This window comes from Plectrocnemia conspersa, unplaced genomic scaffold (assembly GCF_051122295.1).
Source record: "Plectrocnemia conspersa isolate PC_06_02 unplaced genomic scaffold, ASM5112229v1 ptg000005l, whole genome shotgun sequence".
Taxonomy (NCBI): Eukaryota; Metazoa; Arthropoda; class Insecta; order Trichoptera; family Polycentropodidae; genus Plectrocnemia; species Plectrocnemia conspersa.
In genome coordinates, this window is record NW_028277169.1 from 20,289,121 (window position 1) to 20,305,166 (window position 16,046).

The 16,046-nt window shown below is 26.8% G+C and overlaps 1 protein-coding gene across 2 annotated transcripts in view; it reads right to left on the reverse strand.

The window, feature by feature from the left end:
- The window catches only part of LOC148235082 (dietary and metabolic glutamate transporter-like), a 37,982-nt gene that overhangs the window by 4,531 nt on the left and 17,405 nt on the right, over positions 1 to 16,046 (reverse strand). The window lies entirely within an intron of this gene.

Sequence of the window (16,046 nt, forward strand, 5' to 3'; positions counted from 1 at the left end):
TACATCTTCCATAGCCATGATTGCGACCTCTTTTTTTTATTGTTAAAGGCAAGACGATCGCACTAGCCGACTTATCTATGGCTGTAGCCAACCAACTCCTTAATCTTTTAGCATTGCATATTGATCTGCTGCGAGGAGCTGGTCTGGTTTGAAATTAATTTTAATATTTAATATATATTTTTCCTTTTTTTTATATACTATAAACGATTGTTTTAATTAATAAATAAATATGTGGAACGCTCATCAATATTTATTTCAATGATAATATAATTTTTTTGGTTTTATTTAATTTTTATAGTCTTTCATATAGTACACTATTGCTAATTTTATTTTGTTATATTTAGTAGAATGACTAAATGCTCGCAAACATTAATGTTTATAAATAATCGATTATAATCGAATTTCTTGTTTATAGAAACTGGTACTGTGCCGCAGTACATAATTTATATGTAATTAAAATTAAGTTATTTTTATATACATTAGTGATTGATAGTTAGGTTAGGTGCTCGTTAACATTACTTTCATTGCAAATTGCTAATTGACTATTATCGTATTATGTTTATATTCAAACTGCAAATTAGTACATAGCCTATATATATAATATTTTGTAATAAATATATATATTCTTTATTATAATTATTTAATAAATCTACGCATTTAAGACCTAAAAATAGTGGATCACGATGAAAAACATCGGCGAAAACAACGGCATGGTAACCACAGAACAAAGAATATAATAGTAGCTACCCAAAGTGTGCATTGAAAAGCGACGAGGTGCCGGGAGTAAAATATATCGTTACCTTGAAACTATTTTTAATCTTATAATCTTAGATTAAAAATACATATATCATTATTATTAAATTATAAAATCCAAACAAAATTAGTATCCATATATTTAAAAAAAATAGAATATGTTTTGTAGTCTTAAACATTATTAAACATAGCGATTTTAGAACCTAGTGCAATAGAAATGTTGTCAAAAATAATGTTTACCATAAAGTTTACCAAAAAAAAGTGTGTTATATGTTATAAAAAAGATTAAATAAATAAAAATTATTTTCAAATAGCTCTACAAAATGATTTTGCTCTGCAAATCTGCAAAAAATTCTAATTGCTAAGTGAGTGTATTCAGTAGATTTTTTTAGCAACTCTTTGAACGCGCAAATCGATTAAAGTCGCCCGATTGATTTTTATCTCTTTATGCAAAAATCAGTTAAAAAATGATTGACAAAATTTTTTTTTTGAATAAAATATAATTTAAAATTAATAAAAAATATCAGAAAATTTTTCATTTTTCTAAAAAACAATTTAATATTTATTTTTGATTAACGCGTCCACAAAGTTAAGGAAATGTTCCGTCTTTATTTTGATTTTTGGCGCCCCAGGCGACCGCCTGTGCAGCCTGCCCTGGCTGGCCTAAGGGGCATGGTATTTTGTGTGATAGTAACAACTTTGACGGCGACAATATCAATATTGAATAATAAATAAATACTTGTAAATATAAGTTTTCGTCACCGTTTTATCACACCTCGTAGTTTTAATTAAAATCAGAGATTTCTCGTTTTTAAGTATTTATAACACAAAATATTTTAATTATTTAAAACAAGGGATTCTAGATTATATAACAATAATTCAGCTTGGACTTCCTTAATAATAATAATAATTCAATTATGTTACATATTTATAAAGTATTAAAAATAATTTTAGTTTTGTAAGAGAGATGTCTCTAAATTTAAAATCGTTACTCACATATCCTATTAATATCAAATAAAAACCACTACACCTAATTCGTTATAAAATTTAAACTTTTTCGGCTACTTTTTAACGCGCTAAGAAATAATCAATAAAATTATTATGATTAGCATGACAGGTGGTGTCGCATTGTTGTTTTGCAATCGATGGTTATCGTTAATGTAGTATTTTATGACGTATAGTGAAACAAAAATGCTTTATCACTCTATATTATTACCATTGTTTTCTACAATATCAAACCATAAAGTTTAACAAAGATGCGATGTAAGATCTGTGTCTCGAATAACCAATAATGTAATACGTCTGTGATTTTTTTTTCTACAACTTTTTTTATTTTCGCACGAATTTAGTATATGTTTTTTTTGTCAAATAAAATCTTGAGGCTCCATAAACGACAGCGACATATATTGTGTACGTAAGCTGTATATTGTCATAAAATAATTGCGTTATCGCCGCTGTCAACGTTATTATGTACTTTTATAATCATTGAATGTTATTTGACGGATTAGTAACTGACACACCGACAGACGCTAAATTATAATTTTGTTAAACGATATGACGGTGGTCCAAAAGTATCCACGTAAAAAATATAATAAACAGTTTCGATTGCATAAAAGTATGTGAAGTGTTAAATATTCACTAAAGAATTAACATCAATATAACAAAATAATAAATAAATAAATAAGCTAAAAGCGACACAAACTTTCTTCAGTACAAAAAATAACTCATGAAATTCTGTAATTGAATTTATAATATAAATTAATTTTAAAGAATATAATACAATTATTCTTAATATTTTTCTTAGTTTACATATGGGTATTTTTATATATTTAATAACTATTTTTAGGCATACTTGTATTAGTAATTCTGTGTCGAGACAACCCGAAAATTTATTCCGAGAATTTTCGGATTGTCTCGAGTCCCGGGAATTTCAAAAATATTAACCGGAAAATTGAGACTTGTAAAATGTATATAGTACTTTGTACATTTAATGTTTTTAATAATTGAAAACACAAGTAAGAAGCAAGTGGTTAAATACTATTTATTTACCTTATCTACAACTATCATTTGCAATACATACAGTATCATTTTTATTATTAAACTAGTTTATGATTATTTTAGATCATAATTAATAAATATCAATCAGAAATTTAGAAGCATTTCAAAAAACTAGAAAAGTCCGAAGCAAATTTCGAGTAAGTGGATTATTGAATTAATTTTTTTTATTATGTTTTTATGTTAAAAAAATATTTTTCAAATTGTCTCAAAAAAGTATGTACACAATATGGTCAAGAATTATTTAGGTGACTTTTTTTAGTATAGAAAGTTTGTATATCGAAGTAATTAAGAAAGAAGAAAGCACTGATTGTACTTGTATCATTTTTTCTATGATTTAAATGAAAAGTAAGTGTCTCGAGACTTCAGAATCTTTAGTTGTAATTAGTCTTTATCATATAGTTATAACTCTGATTTTATAAAATAATAACTGTAATTACTATTACCGTAGGAACTGATATCATCAACATGTTTTTTTAATAGCTATATTTAACTTAGTTTGTAAGTATTAATAACTAGCATTTTTGCTAAACTATTAGTAAAGTATTGAAATATAAATATACTATTTTAACATAATATACAAAATTATCTCAGACGACTCCTTGACATATTTTTCTATTTATGAATCATATTTTTTACTCATCTATTTAGGAAGCAAAAAGTTGGTTTAGTTGCTCATTCATGTGCAACTCATGCCTTTATCTATACGGATAAATTGACCAGTCACGAAACGTTAAAGGTAATGAATGGTTACAGAATATATATCAGACAGTTATAATTTTTTCACAACCTTCATCCACGCTATCATCAGGTTGTTGACTTTCGATTTTTTCGATGACCTAGAGCACTTTCGACAAGGTTACTTTTGGCAGGACCAAATGGCGATGACCCATCAAAATATTTACATTTTTTTAGAGGTCGTCGAAAAAATGCAAGATATGTGTTCCTTTTCAGAATCAATGAATAAATTAAAAATTAAGCTTATCTTTTTACACAGAGGTACACATTGTGATATTAGAGCTATATTCATATAACAATTATAATATCCACAAGGCGAAACTCATAAAACTGTATTTATCATTGAAACAAGTAATAAAATTATTATACAATATAATCTGTTCGCAAATATTAAAATTTATATTTTTTACTAGAGATATTTCTGCACTTTTTAATAATATTTAGAAGGCTGGGATATCAAGGAGGGCAAGTTTATTTTAGTCACAATAAACTTCCGCTTATAATAAGCTACTGTATTGTAATCCAACTATTACATAGTTATGTGAATATTATTAATATTAGTATCACCTAAATCTGTATTCGACTGTTTCAGGATTTTCACTACAATAATGTTTCGCTTTCAGTCGCGTAACACCCATATCTGTATTATAAAACTCGTATTTTATATTATCAGATATTTAAAGGTCGTTTTAAATTAATTCGCAACGCGAACTCATAAAATTATAGACATATTTCGCAATCATAAAAGGACACTTTCACCAAAATCCTCCGAAGAATCCGCCAGATTCTTATTTATGTCACGTTTTAATTCCGGCTCGCGAGGACGCACCGCTCAGTTCATTGTTCCGCGACTTTTTTTCACATTCAACTAATTGTAAACATGTCCACGCCGAAACGTGCATTAATTTCCATCATTTTTTCGCATTGACCTCTGCGTGCTGCGTTTCGCTCTTACGACACCTTCCTGTTTCCGTGTATTTTCCGAACTGCATTTGTATTCTTCAGGAGAGTCGCCATTGCAAGTATAATATGTTCTAGTTCTAGGTTAAACACTGCAAAATTAGTATTCAGAGTGGCGATGGAGATTTTTATATAACACAACTCATATGTATACCAATATAAATAAAACTTTAAATAAACTATGTTTTTATTTTCATAATTTTTTTTATTGATCTGATCTTGCTGCCAGTTATATTATAGTATTTTTTTCACAAAGATTATTTTCTCTTGAAGAGACCCCAAAAATATATATAACCTTTTAATTAAAAAAATATACAAGTATACGTCATATATATTGATTTTGAGAAGGCCTTTGACAAGGTGTTATTATAAAAAAATGTTCGCACCTCGGTTGCTCGGATGATTTAACTTGATTATTCTTGAGTTATTTGAGCGACCATAGGTAGTTTGTAGCTTAAGTATTGTACCCCATCGGGAGTTCTTCAATGGCCCAACCTGAGCCCTCTGCTCTTCATCTCATTTGTTAATGACAAAAATGTGGCAGTTACAAATATAAGTTTTCTTTTGTATGCAGATTATTTAAAAGTATTTAAATGCATTTCATTTGTTGCAGACCGCTTCTCTCTGCATAGTGATTTTGATTCTCTATGGATATGAGCATCTGCCAACCGTCCGCTCTTTTATGTCGTCATTTTCTTGACTCCGTTTGCCGTTTTTGGCTAGAAAAACTTTCGCCACATATCTCAGAATAACTTGTAAGAGCAAATGAAGATTCTCTCTACACGTAAATAATTTCTGCGATAAATCTTCCGAGATGCTCGACTTTGTTATGAGGAACGCATTTCACTTTAACAATTCGACATTTACTCGCATCCTTTATGACAAGTTAGTAGTTTTCTTGTATCAAAATGGTTATTATTCGTTATTGTATCTCAGGAGCGTTAGTATACGATTCGCTGTTTTCGCAGAAAATTATATGTCGCTAAGAATTTCTTCAAACTACTGAAGGGTGCTACCGACAAAATTTCAGTTTTGGGTTCTGAAATGCCTGCTAACAGGCAACAAAAGAGGACGCATGGCGACATATAGTCGACATGGCGACAGATGGCGACATCCGCACTATCTGTAGCCATCCGGTTCCTTAATACGCTGACATTGCACATCGATATGCATCATTTAATTTTTTGCACTATTTTATTGTGTATTCTTTTTTATTTTATTTATATTTTTTGTCTATTTTAATAATACTATGTATTGTTTTTTTAGCAATGTGACGCATTGGGGTAACCTGTAAGGGCTCATTGATCTTAATTTAATTTAAATAAATGAATAATGAAAATAATATTATATAATAAATATGATTTAGATTTGATTTTGATAAATATTATTTAGATTTAATGAACTTTATTTGTATTTGTCATATACTAATTATAAAATATAGTTATGAGGCGCCTTTGTAAGTATGCTATACATTTTTGCAATACTTGACAACGCTTCTAATCAAGATTCTTCAGACATCATATGCCATGACACAGTTTATATTGGCTTACATTATGATTGTAAAAAATAAAATTTATTTTTAAAAATAAATGACTAACAACAAACTAAATGTTAAAAATATGTTACAATTATTATTTATAAATCAAAATCTCACATATTATTTAAAAAGTAACCTTGAAGCAATAATGTAAATGTACAATTAAAATATGATTCAGCATCATAATTCACGAAAGCTTTCATATATTACTGTATTTCCTTAATTTTATAATAATTAAATAAATGTTAAAACTATTTCTGTGACATATAACAATCGATTAATAAAATATATACAACATAAAAATGCAACCCTGTCAAGCATTAAAGGTTTATTTAATTTGTATATGTATGTGACACATAAAGGTGCTCGGATTTTTCCGGACAGTATTATTTCGGACACGAATTTTACGGACAATGGTTTTTTCGGAATATCAGTTGTAGGTATTTTGATTATTTTTGACTAGTTGACGTTTATAAAAACAGATATTTAAATGTTAAATAAATGAGGATTAGAACTTTTTGGCGGAGGTTACTATAAAAATAAATTACAAATTTCAGATGTGATCAACAAATAAAAATTGATAAGTTCACAGATTTAATACGGGCTAAATTTTTACATTTTTTAATAGGAAAAAAGTTGTTTGCATGTCACTACTATTATGTTTTATAAAGATCCTTTTGAGCGGATTTAGACAAAAATGGCGTACTTAAATATTGGAAAAATGTATAATAATTAAGACAAGCTCAAGATTGTCGTTTTTTGCATTTTTTCACGAAGTAAAAATATCGATTCGTTGAATTTAATTCAAGTTAATTGCTACATTAAACTAAGTAGTTAAAAATTCATCAATTAAAATTTTTATTATTTTTTTATTGTCCTGAATAATCGATGTCCGGTGTAATCTTGTCAGGAAATATCACTGAACTATAAATAAAACATCGATTGTATTGGCATAATATTTAAAAAAAAATGATTTTATACATTAGAAAGCAATCTAAATAACTACCATAGTGAAATCACAATATCGGAAGTCAGACATAACATATTGTTTCGTTATTTTTTATCACGCTTAAAATTAGTAAATAACGAACAATAGTTAGTTAATCAGTTATCACCGAATCCCGCATGACGAACAAAATTTTTTATATCTTATCTAATTTTCATAATGCCCAAAAAATATAGTGTCGAGAAACCTATCCGCATTCACATTGTTTGCACCTTACCTAGTCAAATTCGTTTATGGTCATTGGAAAAATTCGTCACCGTTTCCGGTGTCATTAAAATAAAACTACAACGTGTTTTCCATAAAAAGTGTGCCAGTTAAATTTCCATGCCTAGATCTATTGCTAAATATTCGTTGCAAAATTATACACAAATTAATGCTGAACACAAAAGAGATCCATGAAAAAAAATAACGATGTCGCCACCAATTTTACAACAATTTCGCGCAATTTAATCTTTGTTTCTAATGCTTTTATGATAGGTCAATCGAGCGTATTGAATTTTACAATACAATAAACAAACCAACTGTGAAAACTGTCGCATTAAGTTTCTTAACACAAATTTTATAAAACCCTTTATGACAATGTGTACATTAATATGCTTTACAATTGATAGTATCATCTATTACATGTTTGAAGTTTTATGTTCAAATTTAAAGTTATAGAATTATTACGAATTTAATTTTAATTGGCATAGTTTTATGTATTTAAATAAATATTATGAATGGAAATTAAATATGAATTAAATTTTTTCATACCATATGCATTTAAAAAAAAATGTTTATGGCTATAATTATACATCTCAATGTATTCATATATAATATACAATAATATGTATCATTATATGCATATTACATATACGAGTTTTCCTTATAGTATTTTTTTTACATATTGTTTTTTTTTTTCGTTTTATTGTTGATTTGATACGTTATTGATGACTCGATTTTTTTTTCTCAACTAAAAATAGTTGTTTTGCGAGCTAATTTTTTAATATTTTTTTATTTATTTCTAAATGTTTGCAACAGGATAATTTTTTGCAATATTTCATATTTTTCTTTGCGGAAAGTTACAGGAAAACTAGACAGTGAATAAAAATCTAGTGTCAAATCGAATACTGAATGAATTTGCCCCTTTTTAAACTATTTGTTATTCGAATATTTGTAGTGAAATATTTTTATTTTTTTCATTTCTAAAAACAACAAAATATTATTTGTATGTTATTTATAACATCTATGGCCATAACAGCTAATATCCGACAAAAAAAATATTAAGAAAAAAACACTTTGTATCTGCAGAAATTCCAAAAATTACTAATTTTTCTAACGTATTAATTTGTAAATGCTCTATTATTTTTAAATTTAAAATAAATAGTCTTTAAACATTGTTTTATTTTTTTTATAACATACAATTATGTGTGTTAACCTGTATTCATAATTAAAACTATGCTTTTTGATTCTTCACAATTTGAGCATATTTGGTTTTAAAATATTTTTTTATGATACAGATTGAGAGTAGCTGATTAGCTTCTATCAAAATTTACAGTATGTACATATATTAATGTTACATATCAGCTTTAGAATATTACATGCAATTAACTAATTATGATTACTTTTTTCTTTAACTGAGATAAAAATATTTAAAGCCTCTAATTATATTTATATCAAAAGATATTATAATTCACGATAATAAAAGTGTTTCATTCATTTTTAACTAAATATATAATTTAAAAACTGCATGATATACTTCCAGAAAAAAATATTTGTAATAAAAATATATTTTTTAATAATTGTTCCTAATGGCTATTTATACGGTCAAAAATTAAATTAAATTTAGTGATAAAGATAAGTGAGCCAAAAAATATTATTCTTAAGAACATAGTATTTTTTTAAAACATATATGTTTTAAATATTAGCAACCAATAAGCTCTTTATTTAAAAATTAGCAGAACATCTAAATATTACGCGATGCGTGAACAAATAGATCTTGACATTTTCTTCAAGGAAAATAGCAGTTTGTATAAGCAAAATATCATTGTAACTTTCGGCCAATGAACCAATGAGCTAATTTATTTACAAAAAATTATATTTTTAATTTAAAAAAGTAATATACAGACACAATTGTTTTTTTAAATTATATACAGAAAGTTTTAGGATACTAAAAAATATGATAAGCTATTTTTTAAGTACACATATTTGTGCAAATTTATGAAATTCAAATTGAAAGCTCTCTGTTTTAATGTTTAAAACATAAATGTCCATGAATTTACGTAAATGAACCGTGTATGATAAGCTACAAAAACGATCAGAGAAAATTTGTGCATTTGAGATTTTACAACAGACTCAAAGGAACCTTCAAGCGTGTACAAATGTGCCATTAGCGTTTTCGCAACACTGTTTGCGAAACATACTGTACGATCGTCTTCAATGATCTCAAATTATGTTAAATCACCTCTTTACGTGGCCGACAATGACGAACGGAAATAGAACAAGATAAAAGGAGACACTTTCTGCCAATCTCCAAAACGAGCATGTTAGACAATTAGCAAAAAAAAATTCAATTAGCTTTGATAATCGATGAATGAGAAAACATTTTTAAAAAGCAAATAATTGCTAAAACGCTTCAAGAATAAATTCTCTGATAATTACGTTGTATAAAGCTTAAAGCTGTTTGTGTTTAATGCAAAGTGAAATTTTAGCATGAAAAGTGTCACCGAGGTTAATGCATTACACTGGTGTGAAAATTGTCAAAATCTACTAAATAACTGAAATCAATGTCTGTAAATTAGTGACATTTATTTTATGAATAATAAACTTTTATTAAACTAGTATTAAAGCAAACCTATAAAAAAAATTAGCAGCTAACTTCTTGCATTTGATCTCAATCGTTCTTATCCTTTCTAACCATATCGACTTAATTGTACTGCCTTTTGATTATCATATTGTATTATAAAAACATTTAAATGATCAATTTAAATTGCAAAGACTTCAAAATAACATACATAGATTATAAGCCATGCAAAGGATCAGATATAATTGATAATTTTTTGTTCAGTTCAATTTCAGGGCCCCTTTCTTGAGGCGCGCCTTGTGCGCATGCACACGTTGCACCTGCATAGTCACGATACTGAGTATGACAATCTAATTTACAACGAATACGAGTGAATTTCGTGACATTGATCCCCTGATCCGGATCACCCACGCATGGCTCGAAGGATGACGCGTTACGCAAATTATTTTCGCTTATGATAATCGATTACAAGACGAACTTATCCATATTGGAAGAGCGGGTCGCGATATATGGTGTTGCCATTGTGAAAGTGCGCTCTTGACCGATTACTGAGTTGCTTAACACAGCCAAGATAACGCATCGCGTTTTGCAGGCACGCGATTATTGCATAGCAATCCCAGACGTTCCCAAATGCGATTAAATAAAAACGAGTTCTCGTGACGTTCGAAAGCGACCGCTGATTACTATTAATGAGCCAGTGTAGACGTTACGTCTCGATCAGATCATATATGGCAACACTGACTGATGATTCGTGGCGTTAAAAATTGTAAAAAATTTGAACATCAAAAAATCTACTCTAATGTTAATAAAGTCCATTTATTTATGTCACTTACAGATTGTAAGTATATAATTAAATAAGTGTACCACGGAATATTTATCTAGATATTAGCATAATATAATATAAGGGCATGTACACTCAGTGTACGTCACAGTAAAAGTGTTAAAAAGACGTCCAGACTTTTGAATTATTGTTATTATATTAATAAAGAATGTACAGAATGTTTCGCTTACATGATTACAACACAAATTATTATACCTTTTAAGTTTAAATTCATATTATTATATCATTCTTTACAAAAATATATACTTTTACCATCTAATGATTCATTTAGGTGTTTTTAAGATTTGTGCAAAAACTTTGAGGAATTTAAATAAAAAAAAAAATATAGAAACGGCATAAATCTACTGATGTAATAAAGTATATACTTAAGAGCATGTCAGTTCTTAGCTTTAGGTCTATATATAGTGCTTTACTTTTTTGGTAAATCACAGGAATTTTACAAAAAAAATATCGATTCATAAACATGAGTTTAAACACTAGTTTGGAAGCTACTGGTGGTTCTAACATTTTTTTTAATTTATGTGTATATGCTTATGCATAATTATATGCATTTTTGTAATTACATAATGACATAATTTTATTTTTAACATTCAAGGCTTGAGATGAAAATTTTCCGCAATTATGCAAAACTACCCGAACATCTTAGAAATTATAAATAGTTTAAAAATATGAGATATTTATAAAATACAATATTTTGCTTGCGTATGATTTATTTTTTATTTAATGTAGTTCAAGATATTATTTTCCTTAAGCAATCTTCTGTAATTCACTAAATAATTATATGAAAATTATATTGCAAAAAAATCATGTCATAAAAAATATAAATAAATAAGTATACGTATTATCAAAAATATAATTACAGTAAAAAAATATCTAAGAAATAAATCGATTTGATTTTCATAACTAAAATTTAATTTACTTATATACTTTAAATCCATAATTATAATATAAACTTCAAAACTCAATTTAATATATAAAAAATAAAAAATCAATTCTGATTACTATACAATTAGTAGTAAATTATATAAAAACATGGATCAGTGAAAATCTGCATACATTAAAAATTCACATTAATTTAATGTTAAATTACTTATATTAAAGTAGACTTTATACTTGTTTACATATGACACAGAAAAAATACATTGTTTCTATTAGCCTTGATTTTTTCCTACAAGTTTCGTAGGTAAATAGTGCAATTAAATTCCGACCGTTTTTCTCTTAATTATATTTTCTTTGAGAGACAGTGGAAAATTTTTTAGCGAGATATATGAAAAGGAAGAACGTCACGTACAACAAAAAGTCCCATTTGCTATTCATAAAAAAAGTTTATCTAATTAGAAAAATATTGCAAATACTATTGCTTAAATCATACTTGCATACGACATTGAAAAACTAAGAAAAAATATACAAAAGTCATGCATTAAATTCTACTTAATAAAAAATATTTTAACAGCAATATTTAATCAATAAATATGAATAAGTTTATTTACTAAATATAATGTTTTTGTAAAATAAGTACGTATATTTTATAAATTTATTAATATAATTGGAATAAATTGCAAACCTGTTTATGTGAAATTATCTCATTTTCATTTAAGACTAATTTTATATATGTAAAAACGTATTCCATAATGAATGAAAAATATTACTATATACAAATGTATTCATTCAATAGTATAATATAAAATTAAATATTAACGATGACTGCATAAACCAGAGGCTACAATATATTTAATACCTATTAAAAACATATTAATACTGTTGTATTTAATAAAAGCACACTGTTGAAAATCCAATAATAATAAAATATTAAATTTACATCTATTAGAGATATTTCTTATTAATATAAAATATACATTATATTACTAAAAAAAATAAAGTTTCAATAATCAACCTTGCTTTGATGCACATCTGAACTCAACAATACGATATGTAAAAAAGGGGCGCAATATTTACGATAGCAGAATTTTTATCAAGTGAAATATTATATGTATGAGAGTTTCTTAAAAAAATGGCAACTACGGTCATAAAAAACACGTGTAAAATAGTAGGTGATATATTTGATATCCGTAAATTTCAAAAATTAATTTAAAAAAATAGTCGAATAGTTCTACAACACGACAATGCGTCTCCCCAGCGAATGTAGCGAAATTGTCTGGGAGGTTTTATCTCATCCAGCTTATTCTTCAGACTATTTATTTTGATCAATGCAACCCTCTTAGATGAAAGAAATCAAAATGTTAAAAGGAATATATTAAACCAAAGCAGGTTAGAAAATATTATAATATATGTCTTGAATCAGTTAAATTAAAACAAACATTTAAAAGAGATTTTTAATTCTTTTAAAAAAACGACAAATACTTCGCGATTACTTAATAAATAAATGATTTAAATTATTACAAATATTAACAATTTTCCGAAGATATAGAATATGTATTATCAAATAAGTAAACATAAAAAACCAGAGGTGACTTACATCAAAAACAATTGTGTGTACAACATGAGTGTACAAAATTTCCAACATAAATAATATCAATGAACTAACAAGCTATTACCATGAGCGATTAATTAGGTATAATTTACAATAAATTTTAATATTCGCCTTCAAGGTTTAAAATTATTTAAATGAACCAATTCATTTAAACATATTTTTATAACTTAAAAGAAATTATTGCTATAAATATTTCGATTCCTAAGATTAAGATTAAGAATACATATGCTTACTAAATTAATTTAAACCATCAATCAAATCATAAAAATTTTGCCTCTAAGGCAAAAACTATAAAAAAAATAAGTTTTCCTTACACTTCCTAACAAGGCACTGACTCATTAATTAATTAAGTATTATACTACTGACTAATTCCTTGCTTTTTGCCCTAATTATGTTATGTTTATATTTTTAACAACTATGTAGAATACCAAAACTTATATTCTACGCTAATCGTTCATGTTTAATTAACCCTTGAAACGTTCTTTATTGTACTACCAAGGCTTTTCCCCATTCCAAAATCCCTCTTTAAACAATCGAGCAACTTAAAAACATTTGGATTAGCAAAGTCAGTGTCACGGCTGGTCGTCAACGTCAACCATAATATCATACAACGGCCGTGGATCGTCGACACGTGACACTAAAGTGAAATGACAGCAGATGACATAGATTAAGTCTATCAAAAGACTGTCTTCACCTAATTAGACGCTTAGAACTTGATTTCAATATATTCAGGTGCACTATGGCTGATGCATTTCCTAGTCACGCGATTATGGTTACTTGCACGTGCTTCTTTAGCGGTCGATTGCACATATTAATCATTAATCATGATCATAAATAAACATCTGCAGGTTTTGATAAGATAAGTAAGAAGTAGGATTTGAGATCAATTGCACTTTTGGAGTGCTTGTTTGGTTTCAACTAGGTTTTAAGTAGTAAAACGCATTTGTATCATAGATTAGAACTAAGTATCTACGAGTATTACGGCGTTGATCAACAAAACACGCCTTTGATAGGTGTGTATTGACAGCAATATAGAAAAGTGGCACAATTTTAAATAAAAATAAATAATAATGAATAATTAATAAAACTTTTTTAAGAAACATATTAATGCTATTTAAGAACGGCAACCAATTTTTTTTTAATTTTAACTGAAATTATAATTTATACTAATCAGCATATAAACCAAGTTATTGTGTAACTACACATTTTTCAACATTGAGAATTTTTATTGTTCATTAGTTATTTACATTCGTTTCCTATGAACAATTATGAAAATGTGACAGACGCTTTTCCCTCTTACATATTTAAATACATACGTATACATATGTATACATACCAAAAAAAATGTTACAAATAAACTATAATATAATGAAAAAAATGGTTTTGCTATATTCTTTAAAAATATATATTCATTAATATTTACCAATTTAATTTCAGCTTTCAAAAATTAGAAAATAGCTGTGTGTGCCATATTAATAATTAATAACATAGAGCTTAATGATACTTAAAAACCACCGCATACTGTTAATATACTTAATCTTATATAAACTCAAATCCGATAATCTGGGCATTGTTATTTAATCACCTTATTCGAGTACGACATTGGCCTTGTGTAAATACATTATCGTGTCAACTAAATGACATTATTTTACTATTATTTTATTTACTGTCAAAATCAGGTGATTTTATCACATTGTGCGTAATTTTGGGTTTTTTCCAATAAAAAAATACAATCGCCAAAATTGTAAATAATTGCACGATTAACCCAAACTTACCAGTAAGCCTAACCCTAATTTTAGTTTTATGACCATCAATTTATTTATATAGTAAACATATTATTTTGATAAACGAAGCAGCGATAAGTTCAAGTAAAAAGTTAAAATGATAAAATAAGTATGTATCTACGTTACAAAAAATAATGATATTTTTTAAGGTGGGTAAATATTGTTTTACTGACAAGGTGTGCCTAAAAGTCAAGAACACAAACAATTTAAAGAATTTCAGACAACATTGATCACATATAAATAATGTGTTATACAAATTCTTTACGATGAATATTTTAATCATACTACTGATTAGAGTAGTGCTTATAAAAATAAGCTTTTGAAAATCTTGATACATCAATCCCAAAGAAGCTATTCTCATATTTATATAGTACACACATTTTAATTTTAAACGATTGTGATTGTATAGTATTTATAAGCAAATGTAGCAATACATATTTTTGCGATGTACACCAATATTTGTTTTATTAGAGAAACGGTGAAGGCCTACCTAAAGTAAATTGTAAAGTAATTTTAATGTTTTTGTACTATGTATATATTATATTTGAGTTTCATATTATATTAAATATTAGTTGTTTATAATAAATCAATAAAAAAACATTAGACTAATAATTTATTTATATGATTGTATATAGAATTAAATTGAACAGCAGTACCGAGTTACGCGACACCAAATTACGTAAACTAAAAGTTACGCAACTTATACTGAAAATATAAAATTAAAATACTATTTTATCTTTATATGATATAAAAAATCGAATAAGCGTGTAAAAAAATTTACATACTGGCGTTTAAGTGTGAAAACATGTTTTTGCCCGCATGCGTAATAAAAATAAATGATAAATGAACGAGGGCGGGGTTGAAAACTGAGTTACGTAAGGGTTTCTTTTAATTTTTTTTTTTAAATGTGATAAATCCTTTTTATTTAATGTTATTTATGCTTTGTACACACTTGTTCTAAAGATAATGATTACATATCATTTAGGTGGAATAATATTTCTGCTTGAATAATTTGTATCAATAGTTTTTCCTTATTTGCTACTATCAAGATAAATTATTTCTAAGATATATTTTTAAAATGTATTTTTTTGATGTACTG